This window comes from Ornithorhynchus anatinus, chromosome 19 (assembly GCF_004115215.2).
Source record: "Ornithorhynchus anatinus isolate Pmale09 chromosome 19, mOrnAna1.pri.v4, whole genome shotgun sequence".
In the NCBI taxonomy this organism is placed as follows: Eukaryota; Metazoa; Chordata; class Mammalia; order Monotremata; family Ornithorhynchidae; genus Ornithorhynchus; species Ornithorhynchus anatinus.
The window spans coordinates 5729806-5740480 of record NC_041746.1 but is presented as its reverse complement, the minus strand read 5'-3'; positions in this window follow the sequence as shown (position 1 = coordinate 5740480).

The window sequence follows — 10675 nt, the reverse complement described above, 5'->3', positions numbered from 1 at the left end:
TCAGTTTGGGAGGGGACTCCATGCCTCCTGACAGTTTGGAGGGTATTTGGGCCGGCAGGATGGAATTCTGGGCCTAGAGTTTTACCTTGGTCAAGAGGTCTCGGTTGACATGCATGGAACTCTCAGCGTCACCTGTAGCGAGGACACCCATTCCATTCTGAGGCTGGCCAATGGCTTTGTCCGAGGTCGGAGGAAGAGAGTGTAGAGAGGGAATCCACTCTACTTCCCCGGCATGGAAGCATTTCAGAGAGAACTGCGGCTTGCCTGATCTGGCTAGGGAAGGGCAGGGGAGTAGAAGATACTGCATTTTCCCCCCCCAGGATCAGCGATTACACAGCCGATGCAGACGTGTGTGCAGATCACAGAACTTTTACTGCACACAGGCTTGGGGATTGAAATCATCCTGCTGGCTTCAGTCCTCTTGTCCAAACGCTCCAGTCTGAACACAGTGGTCTCTAAGCCAAAGGAGCAGCCTTTAGTAAGAAAGCCGTCAGGTAATTTGACACAGATGTTCCCCAAGATTTTACCAGGCCTGGGAGGAATGGGAAGGTCTCAATAAGCAATGGGAGAAGACTGAGCCCTGGAAAACTGAAGGAAAAAAAAAATCTTAAAAGGCATTCTTTGGCATGAATACCAAATAAAGTCCTCTTCCTTGTTCTGTATGAGCGAAGAGTGAGATCATTCCTCTGCTTTCATGCTCATTTCAGATTCACAAGCCAGGGCTGTACTGGATATCTTTTTTGAGTGGAAAATTCCTCTCAAGACCCTCCTCTAACTGGGGCAAACTAACCCCTGGGAAGAGTGCCATGGAGGCCAGGATAAGGTCTTTGAGCCCTGCCCCTCTGTCCTGTCCCGGAGGATGGCTTTTCCAGCCCCTAATCCTGTTTCCATTCTGTTGCTTCCCTGGAAGGCCTCAGGCTATCCCAGTATCCAGGTAGGCTGGCAGCAGGGAGAGGGCAGCAGTCCAGAGACCCCACCCTCCTGGGTAACAGCTATGACTAGGCAAATTCTTGTTAGTTGAGAAGCCCATTTCTGCCTGGCTTTTCAGCTGAATAGATTTGTTCTATTAACATGGAGTTGGGAATATATGGGGGAATAGCCCATTACAGGCCCTGGTCACCATGTCTCTGGTGGAGGAGGAAAAACTCACTGAGAAAGCCTTCTCCCTAGTCCTTCCCAACTTTCCTCTACAGCTCTCATGCCAGCACACAGTAAGTGCTCAATAAATAACTATTGACTGAGTAATTGGCTGGGCTTGGGGGACCTAACACTACTTGAACGCTCCCTGCGCTTCTTGGGATTTCCCTAGTTGCCTGCATCTTGAACTTTTTGCTGTTTTTTGGGTTTTTTTAATGGTATTTGTTAAGCATTTACTATGTGCCAAGACACTATACAGTGGGCTGGGTAGATAAAAGCTAATCAGGTAGGACACAGGCCATGTATACACAATACACTCAGGTTACACATGTTACACTCATAGTCTAAATTCCCATTTTACAGATGAGGTAACTGAGGCACAGAGAAGTGAATTGCCCAAGGTCACACAGCAGACAAGAGGTAGAGCTGGAATTAGAACCCAGGTCCTTCTTATTCCTCAGGCCCATGCTCTATCCACTCAGGCACACTGCTCTCTATCTAATCTCTCTGTCAGCCTGTTGTCTTCTTTCCAAATGCTGAAAATGGGGGTCTCATTTGGATGTTCTTCCATCCTCTGCTTCTACCCAGGCTTGCCTTGCCTTCACTTAATGACTTCCTGGAAGGATGCCAATATTCTGCTTCAATACTTGCATTCAGACTTATGGGTGGTTTGGTTGGAAAAGTTAGCATTACTTCCTGCCCCAAAATTTCTTGGAGAAATACAGTAACCATAATAACAACAATTGTTATTATAACATTTATTAAGAATTTACTAGGGAAGATACTAGATTATAAAATCAGACAGTCTGATCACAGGGCTCACAGTCTAAAAGAGTGGGGAACAGGTATTTTAGCCTCCTTTACATATGAGAACACTGAAGTCCAGAGAGGTTAAGTGACTGGCCAAGGTCACACAGTAAGACTTGAACCCAGTCTATTGATTCTCAGTTCCATGCTCCTTACAGTAAGTCATGCTACCTCCCCCAAGATACTACTCAGTCATTCATACCCTGATTCTCTGTGGCATGATAGTTGGTGAGCAGGTCTGGGTGAAATACAGGGATGGGACAGCAAGGAGCCTTTAGCCCAGCATTCCTAGGAGAAGCTCTGGGGCTCACTTAGTTAAGCCACAAGCTAGAAACATCATTATTGTCAGTTCTAATCAAGGCTCTTCCTGTTACTTTACTGTGTGATGTTTAGGAGGTTAATTAACTTCTCTGTGGGATAACTGCACTGACTTTCCTCAGAAGGAAGCTGGGAGGACACACTAATAAAGCTGACTGTAAAGTGCTATTCTAAATATAAAGTTCTGTATAAATGCTTGATGGTAGTAAAATCCATTTTCTTTTCCTTCTCTCAGAGCTCTTTTGGCCACAGAATCGATAATATTTTTCCACACACAGCCCTCCCACAGACCCATTCTTGCCCTTGAACACACCAGAACACCCCTTCTCCCCACCCTCCACTGACCTCAGAAAGAGTTGGGTTAGCCCGAAGGTTGAATCTGACTCTATTGTGTGCACACCATTTCCTCTCCAAGTGCTTCCTCCATGGTGCTGTGGTTGCAAATTCTAATCTTAGAGGAAGTGTTCCTTTTGGTCTCTAATCATGCCCCTTCGCTGCTTATTTCCATTCCACTTGTTCTTTGATGGCATCAAAAGGGCTTTGCTTTGGACCCTCACAGATAAGTGAAAACAAGCCATATCAGAGGGAGTTAACCTCCAATATCTTGGAAGCAAGATCTCTGGTACTCTGACCCTGCCCATGCCAGAAAGCTTTGTGAGACTGATGTGAATCTGTTGAGCAGATAAAAATTTCCTCCCTCTTCCAGGACTAAAGGCAGTGAGAATAGATACAGTGGCCACATTTCCTCCCTCCAACTCAGGAAAAAGTTTCAGTGTGTCTTACTGGAAAGAGTACAGGCCTGGGAGTCCAGAGGACCTGGATTCTACTCTCATCTCTGCACCTGTGGGCTGCGTAGCCTTGGGCACGGCACTTAACTTCTCTGTGCCTTAGTTTCCTCTTCTGTCAAATGGGGATTAAATTCCTGTTCCCCCTTTCCTCTAGACTGTGAACCCCATATAGGACAGGGATTGTGTCTAATCTGATTAATTTGTATATCTACCCAAATGCTTAGTGCAGGGCTTGGCACGTAGTAAGTGCTGAACAAATAGCACAATTATTACTATTACTAATTCAATCAGGACCATCCGATGTAGATATGGCTAAAGTCAAACCAAGCTGAGGCATCTCAGTGCACCCTAGTAAAAAACATGGTTTATTCCAGCACCAAAGTGGGATGCTTGGTGGAATTTTACAACAAGGGCAGGGAGTCCTTCATCACTTAGGCATACCATTAGGCCACTCCTTGAAAGATCTTCCAGGGATTATCATCACTGGGGTTGAGACAGGGCAGGAGAAGAATCTGTGTAGAACTGTTTCCCTTCACCCTATTCAGGAGAGTGCAGACAATCCTACAGGCTACCAGGCAAGTGTCCAAATACTCACTGAAGTGGTAGCTTGACCCTACTTCCAACCTGAGCTCAATCAATCAATCAGTGGCATTTATTGAGCCCTTATTGGGTGCAGAGCACTGTACTAAGCCCTTGGGAGAGTACAATTGAGTTGGTAGACACGACCCCTGCCCAAAAGGAACTTACAGTCTACAGGCCCAGCTTCTCCTTCACATTCACTTCAAATCTCCATTCATCTTCCCAGGCTTCACAGCTGCACTCCCTGTAAATACACAACTTCTAGAATCACCATCATCATTATTTAAGAGCTCAGCGTGCCTCAAGCATGCTTAAGATCTGCTCAGGAGTCTCCCATCCCTGTCATCTTGTACCTGCTCTGTAGACCGTTAGTTCGTTGTGGGCAGGGATCTGTGTTACACTGTTCTATTGTACTCTCCCAAGCATTAGTACAATGCTCTGCACACAGTAAATGCTCAATAAATACAATCGACTGACTTCCTTTAGGTAATACCTCTGGGTCTTCAGGGCTTCTTTTTCTTTCCCTGTGCTCAGGCCTACCTGTCTATTGAATGTACCCGGATGAAACCCAGCCTCTAACCCAAAAAAACCTGGGTTTGTCTTTGCCTTTAGGGATGGGGATGCAATGTGAATTTGCCCCCAAACCACCTGTGAGGGTTTGGGGGAAACAGCACAAATCAGTCCCTAAAACAGCCGAGAAGACAAATGAAGAAGGGAAAGGAAAAGAAAATCACTATTCAGGAAGAGCAGTCAAGGCTACTCAGGAGTAAAATCTGGAGTCAGCAAACTGATCGGAGAAAGCTGTCCCCACGGAGAGATTCCCTGAAGGAGAAGTCTGGTGATGAGAGGACTCTAGCCCTCCTCACCCTGGATGCCTGCTCCCTGCTGCCGTTCACTGCCATCAGCTTCAATCTCGGCATTGAGCTGGGTGGCTCTAGGCCTTCCTGTCAGTGCTGCTTCCTCCTCAACAGCCCTAACAATGACTCCCCTCACCAGGGGTACCAGCGGGATCATACTTGGCTGCCAGAATGCTCTGGCAGGAAAACACTGTCTGAGTCAGAGCCGGGAAATAATTAACCCTCATGATTCTTCTCGGAGGGCTGAGCCCAAAGCCCGGCCAGATGCAGAGAAGGCTGAGCTAATCCAGTTTCTGCAGGGAATAAAGCCCGAGCACGTCCACTGTGGGAGGTCTCGCTGCCACTCCCAGCCAGGGAAGCTCTGTGGAAGCTTGGCTCTCCCTCACCTCAGGTCAAGGTGTGGCCTGCCCCAATTACTTGAGCAGCCAAAGGCTACTTCTGTTGGCCCATCAAGCCCCAGGTTGGGGCTGATAAGGACACAGACTTCTGCTTCCCAAGAAATTCCCACTCTTATTTGAGTGTGAGCCTTCCTCCCGGCACAGGGAACGGACAGGATCCATGTCCTTGCGTAGGGTGGCAGCTCCAAAGGGGAAGATGTTTCTTTCTCCTTAGACTGTGAGCCCTGAGTAAGACAGGGATTGTGTCCAACCTGACTATCCTGTATCTATCCCAGCTTGTGGTATAGTGCTTGGCAAATAGAAAACACTTAAAAACTACCACACATTATTAATTGCTAGACTCTGAGTTTTGATAGAGCTTTTTGTCTAAGGGGTTCAGATGATGCTTTCTGATCTTACTGTTTATACTGTCTTCCTTTCAAGAAGCTCCCAGAGCCCTCTGCAAATATCACCTCACAAACCCCAATCCCGACATGCCTTCTTGCTCACAGAGTGGTACCATTCCCCACTTTACAGATGGAAAACCAAATCAGGGAGCAGCCAAGCCTCTTGCCTAATGTAGCACTGTGAGGCAGTGATGGAGGCTAGAAAGAAACCCAAGTCTCCCAGCTTCCAGGCACCTTTGGGTTTCATGGGTCCTGACCAAACCCTGGGCTGTGCCAAGTTCTTTTGGAGGTACTGCCCAGCAGTTAGAACAGTGTTTGACACCTAGTAAGCACTTTAATCCCATAAAAAAAAGATTGGTGGCAGTGACCACTCCTTGCAGAACAGCCCAGTATTTTCCCCATTCCCCTTTGATGTGCAAGATCAGATTATGTCAGGAGGAATTTACTCAGGTTCCTAGATGCCTTGGGGATGCCACTTTTCACCCTTTCTCAGAGTGGGGGTGAAGTTCAGCAACCCTTCAGCCTGCCCCTGATCCCACTCTCTGCTGACAGACGGCAGGATGCCTCCAAACCCCTGCCTAGCCTGTTACTGTTCCCACTCCCTGGTGAAATATGGCCCTGGAAGTCTCCCATCCCCTGAAGCTTTGCTCAAAGAAGTTCCATCTAGCAGCCTGGAGTTCTAGAAATTATTCATTCATTCATTCAATAGTATTTATTGAGCGCTTACTATGTGCAGAGCACTGTACTAAGCGCTTGGGATGAACAAGTCGGCAACAGATAGAGACAGTCCCTGCCGTTTGACGGGCTTACAGTCTAATCGGGGGAGACGGACAGACAAGAACAATGGCACTAAACAGCGTCAAGGGGAAGAACATCTCATAAAAACAATGGCAACTAAATAGAATCAAGGCGATGTACAATTCATTAACAAAATAAATAGGGTAATGAAAATATATACAGTTGAGCGGACGGGTACAGTGCTGTGGGGATGGGAAGGGAGAGGTGGAGGAGCAGAGGGAAAAGGGGAAAATGAGGCTTTAGCTGCGGAGAGGTAAAGGGGGGATGGCAGAGGGAGTAGAGGGGGAAGAGGAGCTCAGTCTGGGAAGCCCAGCATGCTAATAGTCTGAACAGAGACAGCAGAATGGGATTCCTGGAGCAAGATTAAAGAATCCCATTTAAAATGGGCAAGGCCATTTTGCCAGCCACATCCATTGATTTGATGATTGTGTCCTACTTACACCAAAAGAAGCAGAATGAAGAATGCTGCCTACGTGCTACGAGGCAGCCATGGGCCAACTCAGCAGCAATTGATTTCAATTCAAGGAGCAGAGCTGGGGCAAAGTTAACATACGTGCTAAGGAGGCAGATGTTCTGGGTGCTCCAAGGAAGAAGGTTGCGATTGGACAGCCATGTTGCAGCTTCACTGAATGAAACCTGACAAGGAGTCTCATGTAACTCATTGCCCCAGGCCAGACTGCCACGCCTCTACCCAGGGAATCTCCTTCTCTGTTCTAATGGGTGTGACAGGTGGCACTCTTGATGGGAGCTGATTAATTCCACAGAAGGCAATAGATTGTAGCCTTGGACCCTCTTTCAGTCAGTCAGTCAATAGTAATCTCTGAGCAACTACTGAGTGCTAATGAGTGTACCAAGTGTTCAGGAGAGAATAGCAAAGATACACATTCCTAGCCTTTGAGGAGTTTAGAGTAGGGGAGACAGGAAAAAAATTATCAACAGGGGAAGTAGGAAGAAGAATAAGGCCACAGCAAGGGGTGGGAAGTATAAATAATAATAATGGTGTTTGTGAAGTGCTTACTATGTGACAAGCACTATACAAGCACCGAGGTAGATAAAAGATAATCAGGTCCACATGGTCTCAGTCGAGGAGAGAGAACAGGTATTGAGTCCCCATTTGGCAGATAAGAGACCTGAGGCATAGAGAAGTTAAGAAGCTTGCCCAAGGTCACACAGCAGGCAGGTGACAGAGCTGGGATTAGAGCCCAGGTCCTCTGGCTCCCAGACCCCAAGCACTTTCCACTAGGCCATGCTATCAGGCTCAATCAAAATAGTTCAAATAATTATACTGTGCACTTGGAAGAGTACTATAGAATTAGTAGGAGTGGAGGAAACAGACTAAACAGACTAAAAGCAAGTAGGACAATTTGAGAGATATTTGAGAGATACAAAACATGCAAGCTGGAGTGTAATGGGAGAAGAGAGTTGATATACGTGACAGAGCTGATTAAGCCCTTTAAAGCCAATGTTCAAGAGTTTCTGCTTGACGTGGAGAGAAATAGGCAACTACTAGAGACTTTGGATGACTGAGGAGATGACACAGAATGACTGAAGGATCAGTAAGAAGTAGGAAGTAGGAGGCAGAGGAAGAGCCAGAGTGAGAAGGATTAGCCAGAGAGGCAAGAGCAAAACCAGAAGAGAACTGGGTCAGAAAAGGAAAGCTTAAAGAGTGTTTCTAGGAGAAGGAAGAGATCCACAGTGTCAAAGGCAGCCGAAGAGGTCAAGGAGATTAGGACGGATAGAATCCATTATGAGGTCATTGGAGAGATCGATCTCAGTAAAGCGAGGGGGGAGAAAGCCCCTTAGAATGAAAGAGCTGAATCATTGAATGTACAAATCAATATATAAATATACAAGTAAAAATATACATTTGGACACAAATTCTGAGAATAAATTCTGTCTTTCAGTGGGAATAGAAGAGATTGCTGCAGGACGCTGGTCCAGTACAGCAGACACAGAAACCAGGGCTTTTCACCCAGCCCCTCCCTGGGGGTTACAGAGCCATTACACATCCAGTTAAAGGGCTTCTATTGATCCACAAAGCAGGACCAGCAAGGAATGCTCTGCGAGGTCCCAATTAGCCGCTTTGGTTTTGAGTCTCCTCTGAGACTCTTTTCAGTGTTCTGGAGCCTGTGGCTCCTTGGAAGAAATAATGATAACAATAATAATAATAATTGTAGTATTTGTTAAGTGCTTACTATGTGCCAAGCACTATACTAAGAGCTGGGGAAGATCAAAGATAATCAAATCAGACCCAAACCCTGTTATGATAGGGGACTCACAGTCTAAGTAGAAGGGAGAACAAGAGCTGAATCCCCATTTTAGTTAGGAGGAAACAGACCCAGAGAAGCAAAGTGAATTGCCCAAAGTCACATAGCAGGTTAATCGTGGAGTAGGATTAGAACCCAGGTTACTGGATTCCCAGGCCTGGGCTCTTTCCATTATGCCACTCTGAGGTTGGGGCTGCAAGTCACTGAAGAGCCATTGTGGGCAGTGTGGAGGAGGGGGAAAACAATGCTGAGTAGCTTATGAGCTAGCCTGCCTATTAGCCTAGAGCTCAACAGCTATGAAGTAGTTTTGAGCATCCCATCACCAAATCAGCACCTGGGAATCAGTAACCTGAAGAATGTCTTTGCCAGGCAGCAGAAGAGCCTGGGGGCAGAGATCCCACAATCTCGAGGTTTATACAGGTTGGGAGAGATGAGCTGGCCAATTTTCCTGCAATAACCACTGTCCCTTCCTTTCTTTTACATCACCTCATTCCCACCCAACACCCTTGAGTGGTCTTCCCAACTCAATCAATAAATCAACAATATCTAGTGAATGCCTACTGAACACAAAGCACCATACTAAGCACTTGGGAGAGTGCTCCAGAAGCAGATCACATGTTGTCCACCCTCAAGGAGTTTATCATCTAGTGTAGTTTGGCAAGAGGTTTTCATACTCCAGCTACCTGGGAAAGATGTCTCACATCATATATCTCACAGACAAGTCAGTTGTATAATAAGAGTAGCATTTGTGTTTGAAATACTGACCACTTGCTGCCTCTATGAAGCAGTTACCCTCCTTAGTGTGTGTGTGTGTGTGTGCGTGCGCGCATGTGCATGTGTGAGTGTGTGTGTGTGTGCGCGCGCATGTGCATGTGTGAGCGAGTGTGTGTGTGTGTGTATGTGTGTTCATGCAGAGGAGATGGGGGATGTGAAAGTGGTCCAGAGTTCCTTGAGGCCCAGGACTTCACAAATTACAGATTGCTGTGGTGCAGATTTGCACCTGAACTAACAAGCATTTGGGGTAAGATACTTGATGCCTACTAGGCTGTTCAATAAATACCACTAAGATCTTCAAGTCCAGAATTGCATCACTGGTTACTTTGAAAATTGCTGTCCTAATAATAAAACTTTGTTCCTTATTAAGACCTTAATATGTGTCAAATACTGTACTAAAAGCTGGGGAAGATTCAAGATAATAAGGTTGAACGTAGTCCCTGTCCCACATTGGGTTCCAGGTCTGTGTATGAGAGAGACCAGACACTGAACCCTCATTTTACAGATAAGGAGACTGAGGTACATAGAAGTTAAGTGATTTGTCCAAGGTCAACAGCAGGCAAGTGGCAGAGGTAGAATTAGAATTCATGTCCTCTGATTCCCAGGTCTGTGCCCTTTTCATTAGGCCATATTTCTTCTGCCGTGGGCTACAGTCTAGGTGTGCTTGGTTCAATTCACCATGGCCTTAATAATGCTTCTGGTTTGATCCCTTTATCCTCCAGCTAATGTGACTGACTGAAGAGAAAGGGTTAACTGACCCCCTCAAGAGTTCTCCGGCCTCTTAGCTCTCCTCCAAGATCAGATCCAAAGTCGGGCTCCATGTGCCAGTCCCTCAACAGCAGTTGTGGTCACAGCAGACCTGCACCCCAGGCAGAATCACGGAATCCAGCTCTGGGGGTCAAACCCACGCCCAGCAGGGAAAAGGCTATTCAGGCTGCATTTCCAAGAGACTGCATTTCTGGCAGCTACTTGCCTGAACAAAGCCTGGCGGAGACCAGGCAGTGCAAACAGAGACACAGACCCATGACACGATGAGCATGAACACAGGACCAGAAGGAAAATTTTCTTCTTTTCTTTCACAGACTCCCTCTCTCTCCTCTCAGCCTTTCTTCTAAGATCTCCAAGAGCCAACAGTACTGAATCTTCATTTATTTCCTTTTACAACATCCCATTATGTGCTCTCCTCCCCAGAGAAAGGTGAAAGGGATCCGCCCACCATCACCTCGTGCCAGTAAGAAACTAGGAATAGAAACCCATTCTGATTTGTGAGTTCTTTGTCTCACCAGCTTCCTCCCTGGGTGGTTTTGGCAGAGAGAAAACAGCAAACCCAAAGGTCAAATAATGCTCGCTGAGTCTTGCTCACTGACCCTTTATGAATGCTTCTTCCCTGCCTGGGACCTCTGTAACCAGAAGCCTCTCTGCCCCTCTCCAACTCTGCGAGCTCTGTTCTCCTTTTGACCAGGTTTTTGCACAAACACACCATCAAACCTAGCTTGTGCTATTGTTTGCTGACCAGAGAAGCAGCGTGGACAAGTAGATAGAGCACAGGCCTGGAAGTCAGAAGGA